Raw genomic sequence first — 27594 nt, 5'->3', positions numbered from 1 at the left:
GTGTCTGTCAGTTTGTCCTACTATGGTGGCTTGCATGTTGCTGTGATGCTGGAAGCTATGCTACCGGTATTTCAAATACTAGCAGGCTCTCCTGGGGAACACCACTTCATGGACTTGCTGAGCATGAGGGCAAGCCTGGAGGCAACTCTTCCAGGGATGACTTAGCCATGAGATTTAAAGCTAGAAGGGAACTTAGGGGTGAGTGGTTGTCACTGACGCCCCTGAAGGCACTAAAGAGTCAGAATCCATGTGGAAAGATTTCACAGAGCAAAGTACTAATGAAAATAATTGAAGAAAGCAAAAGTCATTATCTGGCAAAGAGGCAAGGAGTTCAATCCAGGAGAAATGGCTTCATCCAAGAACAGGCACAAAACAATCAGGGCAGGCGGGTGCCTTTCCTTGCACCATCGAGGCCGGCAGTGAGGACAGTTAGGTTAGGAGGGTACCAGGGGCCAACTGAAAGCTGCATTAGCTTTGTCTCTCCCCAGTTAATACGACTGTTATTCAAATTTATCCACCAACCATTAATGCCAATGATGAAGAAATAGAAGATTTTTACCAACTTTTGCAGTCTGAAATTGATCAAACACACAATCAAGATGCATTGATAATTACTGGTGATTGGAATGCAAAAGTTGGAAACGAAGGATTAGTAGTTGAAAGATACAGTCTTGGTGATAGAAATGATGCCGAGAATGCATGATAGAATTTTACAAGACCAACGGCTTCTTCATTGGAAAAATATTTCTTCAACAACACAAACAGCAACTATACATGTGGAACTCATCAAATGGAAAACGCAGGAATCAAATAGACTACATCTGTGGAAAGAGATGATGGAAAAGCTCAATATCGTCAGACAGAACAAGGTCAGAGGCCAGCTGTGGAACAGATCGTCAGTTGCTCAGATGCAAGTTCAAGTTGAAGCTGAAGAAATTAAAACAAGTCCACAAGAGCCAAACTATGACCTTGAGGATATCTCACCTGAATTTGGAGACAGTCTCAAGAATAGATTTGACACATTGAACACTAATGACTGAAGACCAGAGGAGTTGTTGGAAGACATCAAGGATATCATACATGAAGAAAGCAAGAGGTCACTAAAAAGACAGGAAAGAAAGAAAAGACCAAAATGGATGTCAGAAGAGACTCTCCAACTTGCCCTTGAAAATAGAGTAGCTAAAATGAATGGAAGAAATGGTGACGTATAAAAGCTGAAGAGAAGATTTCAAAGGATAACTTGAGAAGAAAAAGTAAAATATTATAATGAAATGTACAAAGACCTGGAGTTAAAAAACCAAAAGGGAAGAACACACACAGCATTTCTCAAGCTAAAAGAACTGAAGAAAAAATTCAAGCCTCAAGTTGCAATTTTTTTTTTTAATTGTACTTTAAGTGAAGGCTGAGTTGCAATTTTGAAGGATTCTATGGGCAAAATATTGACTTGACACAGGAAGCGTCAAAAGCAGATGGAAAGAATATACAGAGTCACTGTACCAAAAGAAATTGGTTGAAGTTCAAACATTTTGGAAGATAGCATATGATAAAGAATCAATGGTATTGAAGGAAGAAGTCCAAGCTGCACTGAAGGAATTGGCAAAAAACAAGGCTCCAGGAATTGATGGAATGCCAACTGAGATGTTTCAACCAACAGACACAGCACTGGAGGTGCTCAGTAGTCTATGCCAAGAAATTTAGAAGACAGCTATCTGGCCAACTGACGGGAAGATATCCACATTTGCGCCCATTCCAAAAAAAAAGGGATCCAACCGAATGTGGAAATTATCGAACAATATCATTAATATCACAGGCAAGTAAAATTTTGTTGAAGATTATTCAAAAGCAGTTGCAGCAGTACATCGACAGGGAACTGCCAGAAATTCAAGCCAGATTCAGAAGAGGATGAAGAATGAGGGATATCATTGCTGATGTCAGATGGATCTTGGCTGAAAGCAGAGAGTACCAGAAAGATGTTTATCTGTGTTTTACTGACTATGCAAAGGCATTTCACTGTGTGGATCATAACAAATTATGGATAACATTGAGAAGAATGGGAATTCCAGAACAATTAATTGTGCTCATGAGGAACCTGTACATAGACCAAGAGGCAGTCATTCGAACATAGCAAGGGGATACTGCATGGTTTAAAATCAGGAAAGATGTGTGTCAGGATTGTATCCTTTCACAGACTTTTTCAATCTGCATGAATAAATAAATCCAAGAAGCTGGACTATATAAAGAAGAATAGGAAGGGCATCAGGACTGGTGGAACACTCATTAACAACTTGCGATATGCAGATGACACAACCTTACTTGCTGAAAGTGAAGAGGACTTGAAGCACTTCTTGATGAAGATCAAAGACTAGAGCCTTCAGTATGGATTACACCTCAACATAAAGCAAACAAAAATCCTCACAACTGAACCAATAAGCAACATCATGATAAATGGAGAAAATATTGACATTGTCAAGGATTTCATTTTACTTAGATCCACAATCAACACCCATGGAACCAGCAGTCAGGAAATCAAACGATGTGTTGCATTGGGCGTATGTGCAGCAAAAGACCTTTTTAAAGTGTTAAAAAGCAAAGATGTCACTTTGAGGACTAAGGTGTGCCTGACCGAAGCCATGATTTTCTCAATCACTTCATATGCATGCAAAAGGTGGACAACAAAAAAGGAAGACTGAATAAGAATTGATGCCTTTGAATTATGGTGTTGGCAAAGAATATTGAATATACCATGGACTGCCAGAAGAATGAACAAGTCTGTCTGGGAAGAAGTACAGCTAGAGTGTTCCTTGGAAAGGAGGATGGCGAGACTTCATCTCATGTACTTCGGACATGTTAACAGGGACCAGACCCTAGAGAAGGACATCATGCTTGGTAAAGCAGAGGGTCATCAAAAAAGAGGAAGATCCTCAAAAAGATGATCTGACACAGTAGCTGCAACAATGGGCTCAAACATAACCATTGTGAGGATGACTCAGGACCAGGCAGTGTTTCTTTCTTTCTATTATACATAGGATTGCTGTGAGTCATAATTGACTTAACTGCACCTAAAACAACAACAGCAACCTCTCTGCTGTCATTTTTTAAACTTTCTATTTATTTTAATACTTAATCTATGAGATCTCCCCCAGGTCTGTTTGTCAAGGCTGATTATGTTGTCTCTTTTTTTGTTTGTTTCTTCTATTTTGTTGATTCATATACAGTTTTTATTTTTGCAATGTTCTTCTCCTTCTTTCCCATTTCTTACTGGACACTGGTGGCTCTGTTCTCACCCTCTTCCATTGTCTCACAGTCTCTTATTTGAACATCCTATTACTTGTGCTTTTATTCTGAGTACAGGTCATGGTGTCTGCTATACATAATAACTTTGCAGAGATAAAGAACTGTTGGTCAGAACTCTTCCGTCTCCTTGTATTATTCCTCTTGTGATACATATCCTAAATAAGCCTGTGTCTTTTATTTTCTCCTTCCATCTACCATTCTACTGAAGCAGTCAATTGATTGCCTGATTGTAGTTTTTATACATTGGCCCACACTGGTTTTCTCTGTATGGCTCATCTTTGAACGGGGAGGACTAGTAGCCCCCATTCAGTTAGTATTAGAGATGGTGGAGATGGGAACGTAACAGGAAGTAAGTTAGGGAAAATGGTCTGTTGCTTTAACTTGGATGTATTCTTGAAGTCCTGCAACAAAATCAGCTGTGCCTTTTCCCTGTGATCCCTCTTCTCTGCATGATTAGCCTTCCAAACCCTTTCCAGGCTCTCTACTTTATTGCTGACATTGTTATCTGTCACCCTTTCTGCCCTGCACAACTTTGACTCTCTTCCATTAGTGAGAAGAGATGCTACTGGGGTGTAGAAATGGCCCCTCCTCTTAGGGACAGCTCTAGGCTGGCCTGAGGTCTCAGGTCTCAGAAATAAGCTTTCATCTACTCCCTAGTTCTTGTAAAGACTCCACATCTTTTCCATTGAGGTTGCAGTCATGTTCTTGTATTAACCAAGATGGAAATAATTTTATCTATTTCTCTTTTCCTTCTTTGTTTCTTTCTTTCTTTTTTTGATAGATTTTGAGGGAGAGTGAAAGCAAATGAAGTGCATTAAGAGTATCTTCATTTGGTCATCATCAGACGGAAGTTAATGCATGCCTTACAATGAGTAAATTCCTACCCTCACCTTTGCATTTTCCTTACATGAAATGGAAGAGGAATAAGATTGGAAAAAATCCGAAACACTAAACTAGTCTTTCTCAATTTTATAACAGGACTTAAAACTTAAAATTTTAAGATTGTATGTTTTTGGAAGAACATAGGACATGTCCAGGGCCCTTACCAGCCATTATCTATTCGGAATCTGAGTGAACTCATTGGGGCACTTTCTCAGATAGGTTTTCCCCCATGTTCCTCTGAGGTTACCTAACTGGGCAGGGAGATAATAAGCTTAGAAGGAAATTGCCAGATTGGGAGAGAAACAGGAATTAGAATCTAGGAAAAGAGCTTTGGTGTACCAGAGACAAGCAGAGGAATAAATATGGTGTATTCTCATGGCAAAGTTAAGATTTGCATTTATAATCTAAGTTAGCTTTATTTATTTTTATTTCAACACAACATGGACAGAGAACATTTTCTGTCATAATTATTGTTATTGATATAATTACTATTATTATTCAAACTTTTAGAGGGCTGATTCCCATCAAGCCCTGGCTTTGTAGCTCAACTGAATATAAGGATGTGGCATCTGGTGAGACCTCGGGTCCACTAACAGCAGCATCACTTGGATGATAAATCCAAGGAGTGATCCATTGCTGTTCATTTGTTTCCTGTAATGAGCACAAACTCCCTGCCACATTTAAATAAAAGCCCAATTATATCTCTATAGCTAAAAATACTATTACTTTTTTGTCTGGTTATGAAAGTTAATGAGTTTCCTATTGCTTTGCAAAATTTAGAAATAAAATGCTTCAGAGAAATACTGCATACGTGAGGTCCATTTTATTCTAGTTTTTGCGGGGGGGGGGGACCCAGAACCTCAATGTCTTTACACTTTACTGCTTTCCATTTTAAAATATTGCCTACTTTGCATTTTTCCCTGCTTTTTGAACATAATCGTGACTAGGGTATTAAATATAACTAAGCAGCATTGAAGGAAACTGCATCAAATCAGCTGGAGAGAACTGACGCATGTTTTTATGGGCTACGTGATTCTGGAGGAGATACACAAGGCTGATAGCCTCATAAAAAGTTTGGTATTGTGTGCTCATCTATTTGCTGTGGGCTTTCAAGGTCTTCTGTGACAAGGATGGGCCTGAGAAGTTCCAGGAGAGATCCAGCTAGCCTCTCTATTGTGCTGTCAGTCTCAGAGACGTGAACGTGAATTTGGCTTTATATCTCTCTGAAAAACTTGATTTCTAAGAATATGGTTGTTCTAGGGAACAGAAAGTCGAAATAAGTCTCCAGAAATATGGATTTTTTAATTCATATTTGGGGAAATACCCTAAAAGTGAGTCATCAAGTAAGCAGTCACTTCATTTTATGGCCTAGGAAACTGAGCCCTAGAACCAAAGCCATGTCCGTGTGCTGCCGCCTGGTGGCACCATTCTGGGAAAGATGGGTTTGAGCCTGGGCGGCTAACTGAAAGGTAAGTGCACCTAGAGGTCTCTAAAGAAAGGCTTGGCAATCTGCTTTTGAAAAATCCGCCATTGAAAACCCTATGGAGCACAGTTCTACTGTGACACACATCGGGTTGCCAGCAGTTGGCAATGGCTAAATGACAACTGTTTTGGTTTAGTTTTTTGGTGCATAGGAAAAGCCAATCGGGTTTTGTGAGGGTCAAATGACAGGTAAAAACACTTATCACAATGCTTTTCACATGCAACCTTGACTGAATCCCATCGAGGACCAGGCACTGTGCCAGGGACTGGAGGTTCAGAGACAAAAGGCATTGGCCATCCATCCCTCAAGAGCTCTCCTTCCAGAGCTGGGGAATGGAAGCGATACCTTGCCCAATGGTTGTACTTCTAGAATGAAGGAAAGGAGACACTGTGATATGAGAACAGAATAAAGGAAGCTCTTGGAACCCTTCTCAGAGGCTCACGAGAGCTTTTGGAGGAGAGCTTTGAGGATGAGCCCAGTAGGTAAGCATGGTGGCACCAGGGGCGTAGGCTAGGAGAGCTCCTGAGGTGCAGGCTGGGAGAGTGACGTGCTGGGCCAGCAAGCCAGTGCTGCAGACTATAAATTGTGTGCGAGACCGTGTCAGCGTGCGGAGGATCTAGGCAAGGGTCAAAGCTGGACAGCGGGCAGCCTGTGACCTGGACAGCAGGCAGGGCATGGCGTTGGCATGCATTCTTTGTGTTTTAATTGTGTCCCATAGAAAATAGGGATCTTAAGTAGAGGATTGATGTAATTAGATTTACATTTCATGGTAACTGCCCTGACTGCAATTTGTAGAATGGGAAAGTTTTTTTTCTTTTTTTTAATTTTAATTTTATTTTATTGTTGTACTTTAAGTGAAAGTTTACATTTCAAGTTAGTCTTTCATACAAAAATTTACACATACATTGTTATGTGACCCTAGTTGCTCTCCCTTTACTGTGACAGCAAACTCCTTTCCACACCTGATTTCCCATGTACATTCAACCAGCTCCTGACCCTGTCTGCCTTCTCGTCTCACCTCTGGACGGGAGCTGCCCATTTAGTTTCCTGTATCTACTTGAGCTAAGAAGCACACTCTTCACGAGTATCGTTTTATCTCCCGTAGTCCAGTCTAATCTTTGTCTGAAGAGTTAGCTTTGGGAATGGTTTTAGTGCTGGGTGATAGAAAATCTGGGGGCCGTGCTCTCTGGGGTTTCTCCAGTCTCAGTCAATTAAGTGTGGTCTTTTCACTATAATTTGAGTTCTGCACCCCACTTTTCTCCTGCTCCAACAGGACTCTGTTGTGTTCCCCGACAGGGCTGTCATTGGTGGTAGCCAGGCACCGTCTAGTTCTTCTGGTCTCAGGCTGGTGCAGTCTCTGGTTTATGTGGCACTTTCTGTCTCTTGGGCTAATGCTTTCCTTGTGACTTTGGTGTTCCTCATTCTCCTTTACTCCAGGTGGGTTGGGACAAATTGATGCACCTTAGATGGCTTCTTGCTAGATTTTAAGACCCCAGATCCCACTCGCCAAAGTAGGATGCAGAACATTTTCTTAATAAACTTTGTTATGCCAATTGACCTAGACGTCCCCTGAAAGCATGGTCCCCAGACCTCTGCCCCTGCTACTCTGTCCCTCGAAGTGTGTGGTTGTATTCAGGAAACTTCTTAGCTTTGGTTTAGTCCAGTTACGATAACTTCCCCTGTAGTGTGTGCTGTCCTTCAGAATGAGAAAGTTTTAAGACAGAAAGCAGGAGACCTGTGAGGAGTAAGCCAGATAAAAAATGATGAGGGGCTGAACATGGCTGGTTATGGAGGAGGGGCTGGGAGAGGAAGAGGTAGTCAATGCGGAGTAGACTGAATATGAGAAATCAGAGTTTCTAGGTCATGCTCTCTGCCCTTGTCCCCATTGTCTTTGCTCAGGGACAGTGAGTATATCAAATACTAGCCATCAAACCCTGTGGGGCAGTTCTACTCGGTCTTATGGAATCGCTATGAGTTCGAATGGACTTGATGGCAATGGGTTTGATTTTTTGGTTTTGCCTGAATCAAAAAACTAACAAAAAAAAAAAAGAAAACGCTTTGCCGTTGAGTTGTTTCCAACTCGTAGAGACCTTATAGGACAAAGTAGGACTACCCCATACAGTTCTGAAGGAGTGGCTGGTGGATTCGAACTGCCGACATTTGGTTAGCAGCGATCTCTTAACCACTGACTCATTTGTGCGTGTTGTTGTTGTTGGTTGTTGTTGAATCCAATCTGACTAATGGTGACCTCCATGTACGTTGCCCTGTCCTGTGCCATCTTCACAATCGCTGGTATGCTCGAGTCCTTTGTGGCCACGGTGTATTTTGAGTGCCTTCCAACATAGGGGGTTCATCTTCCAGCACTATATCAAACAATATTCTGTTTTGATCCATAGGGTTTTCATTGGTCAATTTTTGGAAGTATATTGCCAAGCCTTTCTTCCTAGTCTGTCTTAGTCTGGAAGCTCCACTGAAATCTGTCCACCAAGGGTGATCCTGCTGGTATTTGAAACACTGGTGGCATAGTTTTCAGAACCATAGCAACACACAGGCCACCACAGCAGACACACTGACAGATATGCGGTGGTACCTGTGCATGTTGTTACGTGCCGTTGAGTCAATTTTGACTCATGGCAATCTCCTATGACAGAGTAGAACTGCCCCATCGGGCTTCCGAGGTTGTAATCTTTACAGGGGAAGCAGATTGCCAGGTCTTTCTCCCAGGGAACCACTGAGTGGATTCGGACTCCCAACCATTTGGTTTGTAGCTGAGTGTTTAACCACTGTGCCACCAGAGCTCTGCATATCAAACAAAAAAGTAAACCCCTTGCCGTCAGCTCCAGGTGGCCCCAAAGGACAGAGTAGAACTGCCCTATAGGATTTCCAAGGCTGTAAATCTTTACAGAAGCAGACTGCCACACAGTGGCTAGTGAGTTCAAACCGCAGACCTTTAGGTTGTCAGCTGAGCACTTAATCACTGCGACATCAGAGCTCCTTGGGCTCTGCATAGAGACTGCTAAAAGGTGAATTTACCTTTAATGAGAAAGTCCAAAAGCGCAAATCTTAAAGCCGTTCTTCAGGCATATGCACACTCATGCCAACCCCACATACACCATCTGATCGTGGAGGCCTTTCTTAAGGGGAAACAGTGATTTATCACCTAAGTGTTTCATGAAATACAAGGCATAAACTATGCTCTGTCTCGAGGCTGTTTTTTCTTATAAAAATTCAATATTTCCTCTTGACCTCTGTGAGTGATTGGATCAAAAGACCTTCCTTTTATATCATTGTGCGGAAGTCTGGATTCAAAGCTGTTGAAGTGTGAGTGTCAGAATCAGTGCCGTTTCTTTTTAAACATGGGTGTTAACCCTCACCCTGAAGACTCATGAAATCCTTCTCTTATTTTGCTGTTCTTCTAGTTATCCTCTGCTGCTCTGTTCATACCAAAAGTGGTATTCTGTTTCTGCTAAATGAGAAAGTATGATGGATAGGATGCTTCATTTAATGAAAGGATAAACACAAACCTTGGGCAAATCACTTCACTTTTTCAAAATTTAGTTTGTCATCTGTAAAATAAAAATATTATTACCTGTTTCTTAGGATTATAAGGAGGATAAAATGAGACAATGTTTGTGAAAAGTGTAGCACACAGCTTGTTACCTAGTAACTGCCCAGCAAGTGTTGGTGGCTATTTCAGCTCCTTGATGTTAGAGGCAGACAGCAAGGCAGAACTCATTCATCTGGGGTTTGGGGAATGGACAGGCACACTCCAGGCATCAGCAATATTGCGAGGGCAGGTGTACCCTTAAAGATCTTAATGCAAAAAGATTCCTGGCCTTAGTTTTTGGGAATTGGAGTTTCCTAATGAATTCAACTAGCATCCAGTGGGGCTTTCAGGATATTATACTGCAGAAGAGAAACCCTAAGCCTGACAAACAGGGGTCTATGATTACTCAGCTCCTCTGGCCCTGGGACCCTTCCTGGGTTGTTATAGGAAGTACAGCCTCCAGGAGGGGAACCCACAGCTGCAATCCTTTCAAGGGTGAGAATGGAAGACCTTGGTGAAAAGAAACCTCCAAGTCAGCAGACTGACTCACCAAGCAAAGTCTAGTCTTCAAGGGCTACTTAATAGTCATATGGCATACAAGGAAACACTCATTTTTCCTTTTGTACTAAAGTATTCTGTTAAACTGAATGTATAAATTGCAAATGGTTTCATAGGAAATTTTTATAAAAAAATTCAATAAAAAAGTGCAGAGGCAACACCAAAATGACATTTTCCTTATAGTACAAATAAAACACTTTGTTTCTGATAAACCATAAATTTTGTAATATATTCTGCAATGGATAGCTGCAACATGGCATTTTAATGAGAAGAGTCACAGTTACTTCAGTTATTAATAAAAAGTTCATTCTTTGAACCGTAGGAATCATTTGCTCAGTGTTAAGGAGAATAACAATAGAATTTGTCATCATATAGCATGACGTCATAGAAGGCTCTTCAGGACACAGATGTGTTCTAGCCTTGTTTCTCTATTACATTATTCATGCTTCTATGTCAAAGATATTTCTTTTACCTTAGCATGACTTTGAAGAAGCCTAGTTTAATTTCAGACAGTCTGAAGCTGTGGTTGTGAAGTATTTAAAGGTAGCTGGTTTGATGCAAGAGGTCCCTATGTGGCACAAAAGGTTGGCAATCAGCTACCAACAGAAGGGTTAGCGGTTCAAACTCACCCAACAGCTCTGCAGAAGAAAGGCCTGGATATCTATTTCTGTAAAGATTGCAGTCAAGAAAACTCTATGCCCTATGGAGCTCAGTTCTACACACGGAGTCGCTGTAAGTTGGAACCAACATAGATAGCAAAAGGTTTGGCTTTTTTTGGTTTGATGCAAGCAACACCTTCCTGCAGTCACAGAGAGGTAGGATTTACCACCATTCTTCTGAAATTCTTCAGTTTTCTGATATAATCTTGTCATTATATGTTCTCTAGCTTCATCCTCACACACCCCATGAAGGTCCGAACCATTCTGAGGCAGCAGAGAGGCAGGAAAGGGGCTTCTCCCCTCTTTTGCTCATGGAGACTGTCCTGCTAGGCATAGAATGTGGCAGCATTTCCTCCATTCTAGAAGCTTCTTTTGCCTTGCTGTGGCATTCCATTCTCTTCCGTTGGTGCAGGAAAGTCCCTCCCCTGTAACCATCATACTTCAAAACTAGTTGCTGTCAAGTCGATTCTGACGTATGATGACCCTGGGTGTGTCAGAGTAGAACAGTGTTTCATAGGGTTATCAATGGCTGATTTTTTGGAAGTAGTTCGCTAGGCCTTTCTTCTGAGGTGCTTCTGGGCGAACTCAAACCAACCATTTGGTAGCAGATGAGCGGTTAGCTGTTTGGACCACCCAAGGACTCCCAATCATACTCAGAGCCTTCCAAGTCCTGGAAAAATGGTTTGCTTGGTTTATCTTCAGTCTCTTTCTATTTCTTTGCCTTTTTCTCTTTAGACCTCTGTGCAGTATGAGGAGTGACATTTGCATCTTGGTGAACAAGCTCTTGTGCTACAACTGTTTTTATGGGGTCTCCTTCAAGAACAATTAAAAAATTGAACTGTGTGTCCTACAGGGTACCCCTGGGCCTTCAAAATGTCCAACAGAGAAAATAATCTTCACAAGATGCTTCTCCTTTCATTTGGTGGCACAATCTTTTTCAAACTTAAGTGGCTCCCTTTTCAGATAATGCTTTTCCTGTAAGTTAATTTCTTCTGATATTATTTTTCTAAGTTACATATTTTTAGTTTGAGTATTCCAATGATCTAGTAAGGGTAGCGTTCCAGATGCTGATAAAGTCTTCAGTAATTTTTTGCCTGTTCTCTGTGATAATTTTTATTCAGAATTATCAAGACCAATATGCCCACCCAGGGGGAGATCTCACATGAGCTTGCTGCAGGATCAGTATGTGTATTGCTCCTAAATATAAACGTGGGGCAGGGGGTAGGCAAAGGCCAAATGCACTAATAAATAAAGTTGTATTATTTTTCTCTAAAATCATCTATCCTTGCATAATTACAGGTCAATTATTATTATTAAATCTAAGTAAAAAAATAAAACGATATCAAAATTACTCGTTTAAAACTGAATGTTAAGTTAAGGAATTTGAACTTAGTGTAGAGGCAGAATGCTCTAAATTTCCACTGTCAAAATCCATACCTTTTGCGTAGAAAGAATAGGAGCAATACTACTTGATTCTGAATTTATAAACTTACTAAAGTCGCTAAAACTATTAACATCTTGCAAAGGCAAAAGAGTTCAATTTCTCAAAAGCATTTTGTATTAAGGTATCCAAGTCTTCAGTAAACTGTATGTCCAAAAACAAATCCATTTTTTAATCATCCCTCTCTTCTTCAGAAGAACACTTTTCTATTATTTCACTTGCTGGTTCTTGGTTCTCAGAAGCAGCTAAGCTCTTTGAAGGCAATTCTTTCTTGGCCTCAGCAGCAAATAATTCTAATAGATAAGCCATGGCATGTTCAACTCATAAGGTGGTTATAAGGATTAGATGAGAATCCAGGAGCAGTTGTGGGGATCAGAAATATGCCCCCTGACCCTGAGCCAAAAAAGTATGTAAATTGCAATAAGATCAAATTATAGACATTGAGTACATCCTTTTAGTATTTGTTAAATGTACATTTTTTGCTGTCACTCTGTAATGAGTTCGAGGGAATTTGGGGCTGATTAAGAGACCTAACCACGAGTTAGCAACAGCGTTGCACGCCAAACTATTTATTGAGGACAGTCTGCCAAAGGCAAGTGGTGCAGGAGGCCACCAGAAGAGGAAGAGGGAATGAAAGCTCCCTGGGAAGAGTAGGAAGAACACTTACATGCACCTTAGGGAGGTCCTTCTGCAGCCAGGTGGGGAGTCTCTGGGTCAGAGAGCTCCAAAGGCAGCAACACCTTAGCATCCTTATAACTACAAGGTTTTACCTTATTTATGGCTAGTAGATGTTGAGTGTAGTTTCATGGGTCATGTAAATCAGGCAGGCTCTAAGTGGCCCAAAATCTGCTTATTTGTGTTATTTTTAAAACAATTGGATGTGTACAAATTTGAATTTTGCATTGGCGGGCTTTTTGGGCTAATGATCCTCAGCTTGCTATGAAGAAGTTAACAACCTGGAGCCAATACACAGGGCTATTTTTGACTCATTTATATAATACTTTTGCGTCATAGGTTCACGGGCATAGTTCCATGCAATCCCAATTGCTGAAATGTGGAACAGGACTACAAAGGCTATTCCATAAAGGGATTCATTGAAGTGTAGAGTTAATAATAAAGATAGAAAAACATGTTAGAAGATAGAATAACACCTAATTCTAAAGAGAGGGATTCTACTATGCCTATAAAATGGGAGTCTGTATGTACTGGGTCAAATTAATGTTCCTGTAATGATGTGATAAAAGCAACCAAAACAGACAGAGTAGGAAGTGCAGTGATAAGTATTTGAAAGCTGATCTGTACTGCTCCTGTGACCCAGCTGTCCCATCTAATATGGAAAGTTGTCATACTAGACAATCACTTTTCCAAACAAAACAGCCATCATAGGGTGAACAAATTAAGGTTTTTTTCCCCCCAAGAAAGTGTACAAAATAAGTTTGATTACAAGGTAATAAAGTATCCTAAAGTTGCAGAGCAGAATAAAACTACAGAAAACTATAGCGGCATGTCTCAAAATTATATTTCTTATGTCTAAAACAGGTACAATTTCTACTATTTCCAAGAAGTTTGTAAAATAATTCACAAAATTAATGACAAGTATTGTGCCTGAAGAGAAGGAGCTTACTGGAAAAGTCCCTTTGTCAACATGATGTGAAGTGTGGACATCACACCATGCTGATGACTTGCAAGCAGAAGCATCGTCTAGACACAGGTGTGCTAGCAGATACCCTTCGCTTACAATCAGAAGAAATCTCCAAAGTTAATTTAACAAATACAAACCAAAACATGCACACGATGGGAAGACATTAGCAATGACATCAACGGCACTGACTTAGCCAAACATTAGTGGCAATGAGCTAGCTAACGTAATCCTTGGGAGACACAACCAGTGAGGCAATACTGTTTATTCAGAATACAATGAGACTTGCGTGAAAATGATAAAAGTCTGTGAAAAGAGAGGGGACCAAATTGCTTTTCTCCACAATTAACTGTTCTTTCTGAAATTGTCAGACATCTTCAGATGACCCAATAGACTTCAGGTGGACAACAAGGTCTGCAGGTGACCAACAAGGACAGGAACAAGGGCTGCACCAGGACAAACACTGCCCTAAGCCTGGCTGCTTTGCTGCAACATGATCTATTATTGTGGAATCCTAGACCTCTGGTGAGGGACAAGATCTTAGCAGTCTTGCCAGGTTTCATAGTCAGTGGAGGAAGTCCCTCTGAAACTTCTCTAACAGAGGTTCATTCAGAAGTGGAACAGGAGACTCCACCAGCCTGAGACCAGAAGAACTAGATGGTGCTCGGCTACCACCAATGACCACCCTGACAGGGAACACAAGAGAGAGTCCCGGGGATAGAGCAGGAGAAAAATGTAGAACAGAATTCAAATTCACATAAAAACACCACACTCAATGGTCTGACAGAGACTGGAGGAACCCTTGAAACTATGGCCTCCGAATGCTCTGCTAACCCAGAACTGAAACCATTCCCAAAGCCCACTCTTCAGTCAAAGATTGGACAGGACTATAAAACAAAAAAATTATGCACGTGAGGAGTTTGTTTCTTAGTTCAATCAGATATGCCAGACCAAATGGGCAGCAGGATGAGAAGGCAGCAAGGGACAGGAACTGGTCGAAAGGATACAGGGGGAGTGTGCCGTCACATTGTGGGGATTGTAACCAATGTCACAAAACAATATACGTGTAAATTTCTGAATGAGAAATTAACTTGAACTGTAAACTTTCACCTAAAGCACAATAAAAATAAATAATACTCTAAAAAAAAAAAAAGAAGTAGAATCACTGCTTCACACCTGCTCAAAATATTTCTTTTAACTTCAAGTGTTTGTTTTTCTTTTTTTTCTTCAGCTTTCTTATGAAACCTTTCAAACACCCATAAAAGTTGTAAAAACAGAACACTAAACAGCCATATACTGGATGAACACCTAGATGGAACAATTTTAAACTTTTTCTCTACACTTGCTTGATGTATTTTTTATCTTGCTGAACTATTAGAAAGTAAATTGCAGATACCGTGGTATTTCACCACTAAAAAGTTTATCGCGTATCTCCTAAAAACAAGAACATTCTGCTACAAAATCACAATTTTCTTAACAAAACTCATCATATACAGTCCATATTCAAATTTATTCAGTCATCTCAAAAACACTACAATTACAGCTTTTATTAAAACCAGAAAACTATCTTTGTGTATTACATTTCATTATCATGTGTCTTTAATCTAGAAAATGCTTTCTTTTTTTATATTGATTTATTTGAGAGACTGAATTTATGAAATATTTCACATTGTAAATTCGTATGGTTGATACACACAATCCACATGTCCCCTGTTTCATGAAACAGTTCGCGTATTTTAGATAACCTGGAAATTAGATTCAAGGACTTGTTTAGATTTATATTAAAGATTTTTGGCAAGCATACGGGTTCTGTGTACTTAGTATTACATTGTGTCGGGAGGCACTTACTGACAGGAGGCCTGTTAGTGATGCTAACATGATCACATGGTCAAGTGTGACAGACAGAATGCTCCACCATAAAGGTACACTTTCCCTTTCTGTGAAACTGTGGAAATATCTTGTTCCTCACCACTATTCCTCTAAAGGTTTTCAGCATCTTTGAGGATTATTTTATGAAACACTTATTTTACTGAAGTTTACAAAATGGTGATTTTTCTAATTTGTTCATTCCTTCTACATGTATTTATTTATTTATATTTTGCTTTTTTCACATAATAAATGCCTCTACTAAAATATCAACTATAAAAATCTTTGGATTCTATGCTTTTCCCCTAGTCTTGCTCTCTGTGCCCAACACACGAGCTTATGGGTAGTCCAGCCCCATGAGCATGGCTCTTATCCATGTTGAGAGACCTTGGCTATGCTCCTAAGTCCTGGTTCTAGAGACAGCTACTGAGTTGTCCTCAGATTTTAGTGGTATAGTTAGAGCTAGAATATGAAGCATTTATAGCATTTATATATAATTTTACTTTTATTTGAGATAATGTAGATTCACGTTATCTACAGTAGTAAGAAATAATGGAAAGATTCCATATATTCTACCCAATTTTCCTCAATGCTGTACAATATCGCAACCAGGAGATTGTCGTCGATACAACCCATTGGCCATATTCAGATTTCACCAATTTTATCTGCACTCTCTTGTCTGTGTGTGGGTATTTAATTCTATGCAATTTATCACAGGAGTAGATTTGTGTGACCACCACCACATTCAAGATACAAAACACATCCATCATAAGGATCCTTGGTGCTACCCTTTCTGGCATCTGCCCTCTCCCTCCATCAGAAACCTTCAGAAACCACTGATCTTTTCTCCATCTCTATAATTTTGTCATTTCAAGAATGCTGTATTAATGAAATCATACAGTATATAAACGTTTGAGTTTTTTCTTTTTCCACTCAGGACAATTGTCTTGAAATCCATCCCAGTTGTAGACTCTAATAATGGTTTGTTTCTTTTTCTTGTGGGAAATATTTGATGGTATGGATGTGTTAGAGTTTAACCATTCATCCGCTAAGAGATATTTGGGTTGTTTTCAGTTTTCAACTATTATAGGTAAAGCTGCTATGAACATTCACGTATAGGTTCATGCTGGATTGTATAATAAGTGTATGTTTGGTTTTGTAAGAAACTGTTATACTCTTTTCCAGAGTGCCTGTACCAGTTTACATTTCCATCAACAATGTATGAGGAATCCAGGTAGTCCTCGTCCTTGCCAGGATTTGGTATTATAATTTTTCCAAATTGTATTTTAACCATTCTAATATGTATATAGTGGTTTTAATTTTCAGTTCCCTATGGCTATGATGTTGAACATCTTTTTATGTGCTTATTTGTCATGAGTATACCCTTCTTCTATTGATTATTAAGAATGGGATGTTGAAATCCCAAATTATAGTTGTGGATTTGTTTCTCTTTTCAGTTCTATCAATTTTTGCCTCATGAATTTTGAGGTTCTATCTTAAGGGCATACATATTTAGAATCATGATATTATCTTGATGAATTGATCCTGCTATCATTATGAAATGACTCTCTTTTTACCTGTTAATATTCCTTGCCCCGAAATCTGCTTTGTCTGGTATTAATATAGTTGCTTTTTTTAAATTAGTGTTAGCATCGTGTACCTTTTTTGATACATTTATTTTCTTGTTTTGTTTTTTATTCTTGATGAATGTATATATAACATAACATTTTCCATCTCAACACTCTTCACATGTATAATTCAATGACATTAATTGTGTTCATCATGTTGCACAACCATTGCCATTATCTTAATCCAAATTTTCTCATCACCCCTAACAGAAGCTCAAGTAAAGGGAATGGAACAATTTGGAGGTATATACATTTACTTTTAACCTACTTATGCCTAAATTGGTTGGAAGTAAATCCACCATTTTCCCATTTTTTTCTTTAAAAAAAAAATATATTGTGGTAAATATATATATACAACACGAAAGTTGGCTTTTTAACAATTTTAAAGTGCACAATTCAGTTACATTCACAGTGCTGTGCAACCATCGACACTGTCTGTTTCCAAAACTTTTTCATCCCCCTAAATAGAAACTCAGTACCGTTTAAGTAATAACTCTCCGTTCTCTCTTCTCCCCAGCCCCTGGTAACCACTAATTTACTTTCATCTTTATGTATTTGCCTATTCTACACATTTATATAAGTGGAATCAAACAATATTTGTCCTTTTGTGTCTGATTTATTTCATGGGACATAATGTTTTCAAGGTTCATCAGTGTTGTAGAATGTATCAGAATGTCATTACTCTTTATGACTGGATAATATTCCATGGTATGTGTATGCCACATTTTGCTTATCCATTCATCTGCTGATGGACATTTGGGTTGTTTCCACCTTTTGTTTATTGTGAATAATGCCGTTATGAACATTGGTGTATAAGTATTTGTTTGAGTTCCTGCTTTCAAGTCTTCAGGATTAGAAGTGAGTTGCTGGGTCATAGGTAATTCTACACTTCGCTTTTTTTTTTCCTCATTCAAAAATTTGTATACAAATTGTTTTGTGACATTGGTTGCAATTCCCACATTGTGTCAGCACTCTCTCACTTTCCCTTTCCACCCCAGGTTCCTCGTGTCCATTCATCCAATTTTCCTGTCCCTTCCTGCCTTCTAGTCTTTGTTTTTGGGCAGATGTTGCCCATTTGGTGTCTTATATTTATTTGATTGAACTAAGAAGCACATTCCTCACCTGTGTTATTGTTCATTCTATAGACCTGTCTAATCTTTGGCTGGAAGGTGAATCTTGGGATTGGCTTCATTTCTGAGTAAGCAAGGTGTCCAGGGGCCATAGTCTCAGGGGTTCTTCCATTCTTTTTCAGACCGGTAAGTCTCGTCTTTTTGTGTGTCAATTTGAATTTTGTTCTGTGTTTTTCTCTGGCTCTGCCTGGTACCCTCTATTGTGATCCCTGTTAGAGAAGTTGGTGCTGGTAGCCAGGCATCATCTAGTTCTTCTAGGCTCAGGCTGGTGGAGGCTGTGGTTCATGTGGTCCATTAGTGCTTTGGACTAGCAGTTTGCTTGTGTCTTTGGTTTTCTTCATTCTCCTTTTCTCCAGATGGGATGGGACCAGTAGATGAATCTTAGATGGCCGCTCGCAAGCTTTTAAGACCCCAGATGCTACTCAGCAAAGTAGGATGTCAAACATTTTCTTTATGAACCATGTTATGCCAATTGACCTAAATGTCTTCTGAGACCATGGTCCCCAACTCTCAGCCCCAGTAACTCCGTCCCTCAAGGTGTTTGGATGTGTCTAGGAAGCTTCTATGACTTTGCCTTGGTCAAGTTGTGCTTACTTCTCCTATACTGTGTGTTGGCTTTCCCTTCACCAAAGTTACCACTTGTCTACTATGTAGTTACTGATTTCCCCTCCCCACCGCTACCCTCCCTCATAACCATCAAAAGAATTTTTTTTGTTTTTTGTTTGTGTTTCTTCTGTGTGAACTTCTTCTTGGCTTTTTATAATAGTGGTCTCATGCAATATTTATCCTTTTGTGATTGACTTATTTAACTCAGTATGATGCCCTCCAGATTCATTCATATTGTGAGATGTTTTGTGGATTCATCATTGTTCTTTATTGTTTCATAGTAGTCCACTGCGTGTATGTACCTATAATTTATTTATCCATTCACCCGTTGATGGGCACTTAGGTTGTTTCCATCTTTTTGCTATTGTGAATAATGCTGCAGTGAACATGGGTTTGCGTGTGTTTATTCCTGTGATGGCTCTTATTTCCTTAGAATATATTCCTAGTAGTGGGATTGCTGAATTGATTGGTATTTCTATTTCTAGCTTTTTAAGGAGGCACCATATCATTTTCCATAGTGGTTATACCATGTTACACTCCCATCAGCTGTACTTAAGTGTTGCAATCTCCCCACAACCTCTCCAACTTTTGTTATTTCCTATTTTTTTTTTTTTAATTAGTGCCAGTAATGTCGGGGTGAGATGGTATCTCATTGTATTTTGATTTTCATTTCTCTAATGGCTAATGATCGTGAGCATTTACTCATATGTCTGTTAGCTGCCTGAATGTCTTCTTTGGTGAAGTGTCTGTTCCTATCCTTTGCCCCTTTTTTAATTGGATTATTTGCCTTTTTGTTATTGAGGTGTTGAAGTATTCTATAGATTCTAGAGATTAGACCCTTGTCGGATATGTCACAGCCAAAATTTTTTTCCCAGTCTGTAGGTTCTCTTTTTACTCTTTTGAAGGAGTCTTTTGATGAGCATAGTGTTTAATTTTTAGTAGCTCCCAGTTATCTAATTTATTGTCTGGTGTTTATGCATTGTTAATTATGGTTTGTACTGTATGCCATGTATTAGGGCCTCTAGCCTCCCTGTTTTTTCTTCCATGCGCTTTAACATTTTAGGTTTTATATTTAAAACCTTTGATCTATTTTGAGTTAGTTTTTGTGTATGGTGTGAGGTATGGGTCCTGTTTTATTTTTCTACAGATAGACATCCAGTTTTGCCAGCACCATTTATTAAAAAGACTGTCTTTTCCCATTTAATGGACTTGGGTACTTTGTTAAAGATCAGCTGATCATAGGTGGATAGATTTATGTCTGGTTCTCAATTCTATTTCATTAGTCAATGTGTTGTCTTTGTACCAGTACCAGACTGTTTTGACTACCATGGTAGTGTAGTAGGTTCTGAGATCAGGTAATATAAGGCCTCCTACTTTGTTCTTTTTTTTTTTCTTTAATAATGCTTTTCATATGTACATCATTAAAGAATGCTGTTCGTATTTGCATTGGGATTGCATTATATCTGTAGACTGTTGGGGCTAGAAATGATATTTTCACAATGTTGAGCCTTCCTATCCATGAGCATGATGTGTTTTTCCATTTATATTCATCTCTTTTGGTTTCTTGCAATAGTAATTTATAGTTTTCTTTGTATAGGTCTTTTACATCCCTCGTTAGATTTATTCCTAAGTATTTTATCTTTTCAGGGGCTATTATAAATGATATTGTTTTCCTGATTTCCTTTTCAAAGTTCTCTTTGTTGGTGTATAGGAATCCAACTGATTTTTGTATATTGATCTTGTATCCTGCTACTCTGCTGAATCTTTCTATCAGTTCCAGTAGTTTTCTTGTGGCATCTTTGGGGTTCTATATGTATAGGATCATATTATTTGTGAGTAGGGATAGGTTTACTTCTTCCTTTCCAATGTGGATGCCCCATGTTTCTTTTTCTTGCCTTACTGCTCTAGCTAGGACTTCCAGCACAATGTTAAACAGGAGTGATGGTAAAGGGCATCCTTGTCTTGTTCCGTTCTCAGTGGGAATTCTTTCAACCTCTCTCTGTTGACAATGATGTTGGTTGTTGGCTTTGAATAGATGCCATTTATTACGTCAAGAGACTTCTCTTCTATTCCTGTTTTGTTGAGAGTTTTTATCAGGAAATCGGTGTTAGACTTTATCAAATCTCTTTTCCGTGTCGATTGATGTGATCATGTGGTTTATTTCTCTTGTTCTATTTATGTGATGGATTACATTGATTGATTTTCTAAAGTTGAATCATTATTGCATACCTGGTATGAATCCCACTTGGTAGTGGTGTATTACTATATTTTGATATGATGCTGAATTCTATTGGCTATAATTTTGTTGAGAAGTTTTCACCTATATTCATGAGAGATATCAGTCTGTAATTTTCTTTTTTTGTGGTGTCTTTGCCTGGCTTTGGTATCAGGGTTATGCTGGTTTCATACCATGAATTCAAGAGTGTTCGTTCCTTTTCTATGCTCTAAAAAAGTTTGAGTATTACTAGTATGAGCTCTTCTCTGAATGTTCGGTAGACATTTCCAATGAAGCCATCTGGATCAGGGCTTTTTTTTTTTTGTGGGGGCAGTTTTTATATTATTTCTTCAGTCTCTTCTCTTGTTATGGGTTTGTTCAGATTTTCTATCTCAGTTTTTGTTACTCTAGTTAGTTAGTGTGTTTCTAGAGTTTGTCCATTTCTTCTAGGTTCTCAAATTTGTTGGAGTACAATTTTTCATAGTATTCTGCTAGAATCCTTTTTATTTTAATTGTTTCTGTTATAATGTCCCCTAGCTCATCTCTTATTTAGGTTACTTGCTTCCTCTCCTATTTTTCTTTTGTCATTTTGGCCAATGCTTTGTGGATTTTGTGGATCTCTTTAAAAAAAAAAACACAATTTTTGGTTGGCATGGCAGGGTCTGGTGGTGACCCGGGGTGGTGGCATATGGGGCTGGGGAAGGGAGAAAGAAAAGGAGAAAGAGAAAGAAAGGAAAAATAAATAAATACAAATAATAGAATAGAAAAAAGTAAAATAATTAAGAAAACTGGCATTGTGGCAGGGGCCCGCGAGTGAGGGCGAGGCCAACTTGGAGGCAGTAAGGAAGGGAGGGGAGTCACGTGCAGGGCTAGGTGGGAGGTAGAAAGGAAAGGCAGAAGAGAAGGAAAAACAAAACAAAACAAAAATAATGGCGGCCGGCACGGCAGGAGCCATCAGGTGGGGGCAGGGTGGACTCGGGATGGTAGTGGGCCAGTGGCTCTCCAGCAGAGTGAGTGGTATGGTGAGGTTTCATTGCGAGGGAAGTGGTGTATGGGGCTAGGTTGGAGGGAGAAAGAAAAGGGGAAAAAGGAAAACAAACAAACATCAAATAAAAGTGGCAGCATGGTGGCAGCCAGCAGGTGGGAGTGGGGCAGACTTGGGGGCCAGTGAGAAGGGAGAGGTAGTGATTGTAACAGGCTAGGTGGGAAGGAGAAAGAAAACACACAGAAGAGAAAAATAAAAAAGAAGGAAAAAAATGGCAGCGTGAGGGAAGACAGAAAAGGGGGCAGTGTGGGGCCAGGGCGGCAGTGGGCTAGTGGCTCTCTAACTGTTGAAACATGGTGTGGATTTATAAGGAGGTGGGGGGAGGTGGCATACTAGGCTAGGTGGGAGGGGTAAAGCAAAGGGAGAAAGGGAGAAAAGAAAACAATCAAAAATGGCGGCATCGCAGGAGCTGGACAGTGGGGGCAGGGTGGACCCCGGGTTGCGGCTGGCCTGTGGCTCTCTGGCCCCTGCGGTGTGGTAGGGGCCTGAGGGAAGGATAGAGGGGTGATGTACAAGGCTATCTGAGAAGGAGAAGGAAAAAGGAAGAAAGGGAGGGCAGGAAAAGCCATGGAACGGGACGGAGTGGGGCAGGCCAGGGAAGAGACTCCTAATATTATAGACCACAGGGATGGGGCCTCCGGGCTGGAGGGATTCTTGCTGCTACTCAGCAGAAGGATGAGAGGTGGGAAAGCACGTTTCTCTGATTAGTGGTGCTCTGTCTCCTGCTGAGAGCTCTCGGAAGTTACCTTCCCATACTTCCGGGCCGGGGTTGTTGCTGACTGTTTTCCAAGATGGCAACATTGTGCCATATTAGTTGGCAGGGGACCTCGACTCTGTATCTCTCCTTGTTCTCAGTTTTACATCAGTTTCTTCTGCCATTCGGTGTTTGATCTAGTTCTTTATCCCTTCATTTGATGCTTAGAGTTCCAGGATTGATGTTTGTATCTGTTTTACTTAGTTTTTCAGGTCTTTACTGCAGAGGAACATCATGGTGTGTCTGTCTAGAGTACTGTGTTCCCGTTTTCATATTTGTTTTCCATTTTTTCTTATCTGTTCTTTATTGCTCTTTATTTTCTTTTAAAAATATTTTTGGCCTTCATTTGGGTCATATAAACTTTTTTTTTTTTAATTTTCAATTATCTCCTTTGTTTTAGTAGGAATACCTGTTTGCTTTACTTGATTTTGTAGTTTATAGAATTCATCTTTAACTTATCAGTCTAATTTCAAATAATATACCACTTCACATCTAATATAAGAACCTTGTAACTGGGAGCACAGAGAACTATTCCTGTAGGCCTAGTGCCTTTTTCATGAGTGTTTTACTTTGAAATTTCATTTAAATAAATATTTTTACAAAATGACATAAACACATTGGATTTGTGTCCCACACAATGTACATGTCAAGGGAATACCAAATGATATAATGGTGCATTGAATGAATAAGTTTCCTGGTAGCTGGAATGGAGGAAGGACTGAGCCTCTCCAGGGCCCCTGTGCTGCATCCTCTGTGCCACATCCATGAGCAGGCAAATCCTAGTCTTGTCAATGAGTACGTACTAAGTTGAACATTCATTAGTGATCAATGTTATAGTCATTGAATAGACTACAGGGAAGGGGGAATATCAGGGCCCTTGGCGTGAGTGTTGACTCTTGTAAATAAAACCATCCTGTGTTTGCATGGGAACAGTGGTTTGTTTGACAGGTCTGTCAGCCATCCAGGGATGGGGGAATAAGCCTATGGATCAAAGTACCCTATATTAAATAAAACTACACACAAAAGAAGGATCAAGAAAAATCAACAGAATAACTGACTCAGGAAGAAGAAGGTAAAAAAATCATAAAATATAATACGCTTAAAAAAAATCCTAACTTGTGTCCTTAGAGAACAGGAGGACAATATTGCACCCATAAAACCAGGGCATACTGCAATGAAAACAGAACAACCAGTGAAGAAAGTGTCCTTAGATATTAGAAATATGATCATCACAATAAAAAAATAATAAAATGCCTGGAAGAAAAATATAAGGAAAACTCTCAGAATATAGATCAAAAGTAAAATCTGAGAGAGGTATGAGAAAGAAAGTTTAATAACAGGATTTTAACCCAGGAGGCTCAAGGACTTCCAGAAAGAGAAAACAGTGGGTAAGAAATTATCAAAGAATATCTTACCAAGACGTTTTCCAGAGTTTGGGATTGGAAGGGACAAGTGCCTCCAGACTTAAAAAGCCACCGAAGGTTGAGCATGAGCAACAAAAAAGCAGCCACCCCTGAATACATCCTTGTGGAATTCTAGAGAAATAACAAAGTGGCGTCAAATTTCCCATTTGTAACTGGGTACTAGAATACAATGAAGTAGTAACTTCTAAGTCGAGAGTGAAAGTTATTTTTGACTTATAATTTTATCCCCTACCATATATTCATATTGAGTGTGATCACTGTCTCAGGAAAAGACAACTTTCAGTGCAGTCATAAGACAAAGTCATAATATGCTGACCATGCTATCTAATTTTAATCTGGATTTCTAGACTAACAGCTATGTTTTTGAGAAAAATATGTTTTTCCTTGGTGATCAAAACTAGGATGTGAAACCATATGCCCTGAGGGGTCTTAACCAAGTGACCATCTGCACCCCTCAAAGTACACGTACTCAGGAAAAGTGCTGTCTGGGTGCTGTTGCCAGAAAGATGTTTTTGCAAGACAGACAAAAAATACATGTAAGCATCTTGTGACCATGATCTAAGCATCCTGTGCAACTATCTGTAATCACTAACTGTACTATTAATAATCAGAAACCAAGCAGAGTGTAATTATTACGGTATTCATTGTTTTCCTGTAATTGCCCTCCCTATGGTGTGGTTCCTCTTTTTACCCCATAAGAATACTTGAAGAATACGAAACTGCCCCGGGACTACCTGGTTCCATTTTCAATGGGCTCCGTAATTCCCCTATTTCAATTGTTTTAAACCCTTAATAAACCTTGTTTTATCTTGAAACAGGGTTCAAGTTTTTCTCTACAACATGACACATTAAACACATTTTCAGTCATCTTTGAACTCAGAAGTTTTGTCTCTTATCTACTAAAATACAAACAAACAAAAAACTGTGATGTTACGCTGCAGTTAAACCAATATAAATCCAGGAGAAAAGAAGGCACAGAATCAATAAGAGACAGTCTCCGATGGCCACTGGGCAGCAGGCTTCATGAACACTTGGCCTACCAAAGTGCAAGATCAACAGGAGTGCTGGGGAGAAACATTTTAAGATAACAGATTCATGCCAGATTCATGAAAAAGATTGTGGTGATGATGGAAAATCCTGGTGATAAATTGAAACCAGGTGTCAAGAAAAAAAACAGAATGACCGTTAGTCCCTCCCCACCCATCTGTCAGTTTGTCGTACTGTAGGACTTCAGTGCTGCTGTGATGCTGGAAGCTATGGCACTGGTATTTCAAATACCAGCAAGTTCGCTGTGGTGGATAGGTTTCAGTGGAGCTTCCAAACTAAGACAGACCAAGAAGAAAGTCCTGGCTATCAACTTCAGAAAATTATCCAATGAAAATCTTATGGATCACAACAAAATATCTAATATCAACACATCATCAGGAAAGACCAATCACTAGAAATGGACATCATGTTTCATAAAGTAAAGGGCCAACAAAAACATGGGAGAGAGAAACCCTCAATGAAATGGATGGACACAATGGCCACAACAGTGGACTCAAACATACCAACGATCATGAAGATGGTGCAGGACCGGGCAATGTTTCGTTCTGTTATACATAAGGTCATCATGAGGAACTCACTTGATAGCAACTAACAACAGTTTTAGAAACCCCAGGAAAACCATGAATCTGTGTAAATGGATCAGACTCTAGGGCAAAGCAACAACCATGTGGTATGGACCAGCAGAATCTGAGCCACGTGGGATACTGTTACACATGCAAATCCCCAGGCCCTGCCCCAGATCTGAACTGAAAATTCTGGCTTTAGTAAGCCCTCCAGGGGATTCTGATGCTCCCTCAAGATCAAGGACCACTCCTTCAGGCCAGAGGTTGGCAGAGGCCTGCTGTAGTGCTACTATAGACTTACACTTTGCTAGAAATAAAAACAAAGAGTTTTATTTAAGGACAAAAATGTTTTTGTGAAACGGGAGACACTTTAACATCCAAGCAAGAGGACACAGTGTTCCACCATGGAAAAGGAAAGTGAGGTTTTATAGGGTGAAGTGAAAAAAGGCGGCAGGCTCACGGGCATCAAAAAAAAAAAAAAAAAAAATTGGGGGGGAAGGATACATGACAAAATTACAAGAAACCAAACCAAACCCTTGCCGTGGAGTCGATCCTGACTCATAGCTACCCTATAGCGACCCTATAGGACAGAGTAGGACTACCCCATAGAATTGGCAAGGAGTGGCTGGTGGATTCAAACTGCTAACCTTTTGGTTAGTAGCCAAGCTCTTAACCACTGCACCACCAGGGCTCCTAAGTAGGTAGTTAAAATATAATCTTTCTTAAACATTCTTTTTTACTATCGGTAAGACTGTTTGTTAACATCCTGGGGAACAATTGAGTCAACTTGCTGTAACAACTGCATGTTTACCTCTCCTTATCTTAAATAACAAGCTGTACTTACAAATTTACAGAAGCAGCAGAAATGGTGCAAAGCTCTCAGTGAGTGAATAAAAATGAAGTTCGACTAAGACCTGGTTAATTGGCTTTTTTTTTTTTTATTGTACTTCAGGTGAAGGCTTACAGAACAAATCGTTTCTCATGAAAACGAAGTACACGGTTGTTTTATAACATTGGTTAACAACCCCACAACATATCAACCCTCTAACTTCCCAACCTCTTCTTTTTTTTGGTGAAAATACGCATAGCCAAAGATACACCATTTCAAAAATTTCTACATGCACAGTTCAGTGACATTGACTACGCTCTTCGAATTGTGCTGTTATTCTCACTTAAGATGAAGGCTTACAGAACAAAATAATTTCTCATTTAACAGTTACTACACATGTTGCTCTATGACAATGGTTAACAATCTCACAACACATCAACAATATCCTTACTCAACCTTGGGTTCCCTATCACCAGCTTCCTTCTCCGCTTCTGCCTTCTGGCTCTTGTCACTGGACTCCTGTACCTTGTTAGTCTCATTTGGTTTTACAAGCCTATGCACTCCCAGGCTGAACAGTAAACCTCAGAGGTAACTTTACCACTGAGCTAAAGGGTGTCTGGGGGCCATACTCTTGGGGTTTCTCCAGTCTCCTTTAGGCCAGTAAATCTGGTCTATTTTTTGTGGGTTAGAATTATGCTCTACATCCTTCTCCAGCTCTGTCCAGAACCCTCTGTTGTGATCTGGTCAGAGCAGTCAGTGGTGGTTACCGGGCACCATCTACCTGTACTGGACTCAGTCCGGTAGAGGCCTTGGTAGCTGTGGACCATTAGTCCCTCGGACTAATCTTTTCCTCGTATCCTGTTCTCTTCATTCTCCCTTGCTCCGGAAGGGATGAGACCAGTGGTGTATCTTAGATGGCCGCTCACAGGCTTTTAAGACCCCAGACACTACTCACCAAGGTAGAATGTAGAGCATTGTCTTTAT

The sequence above is a fragment of the Trichechus manatus genome, unplaced genomic scaffold (assembly GCF_000243295.1).
Source record: "Trichechus manatus latirostris isolate Lorelei unplaced genomic scaffold, TriManLat1.0 scaffold00019, whole genome shotgun sequence".
Taxonomy (NCBI): Eukaryota; Metazoa; Chordata; class Mammalia; order Sirenia; family Trichechidae; genus Trichechus; species Trichechus manatus.
This window is presented reverse-complemented; position numbering follows the sequence as displayed.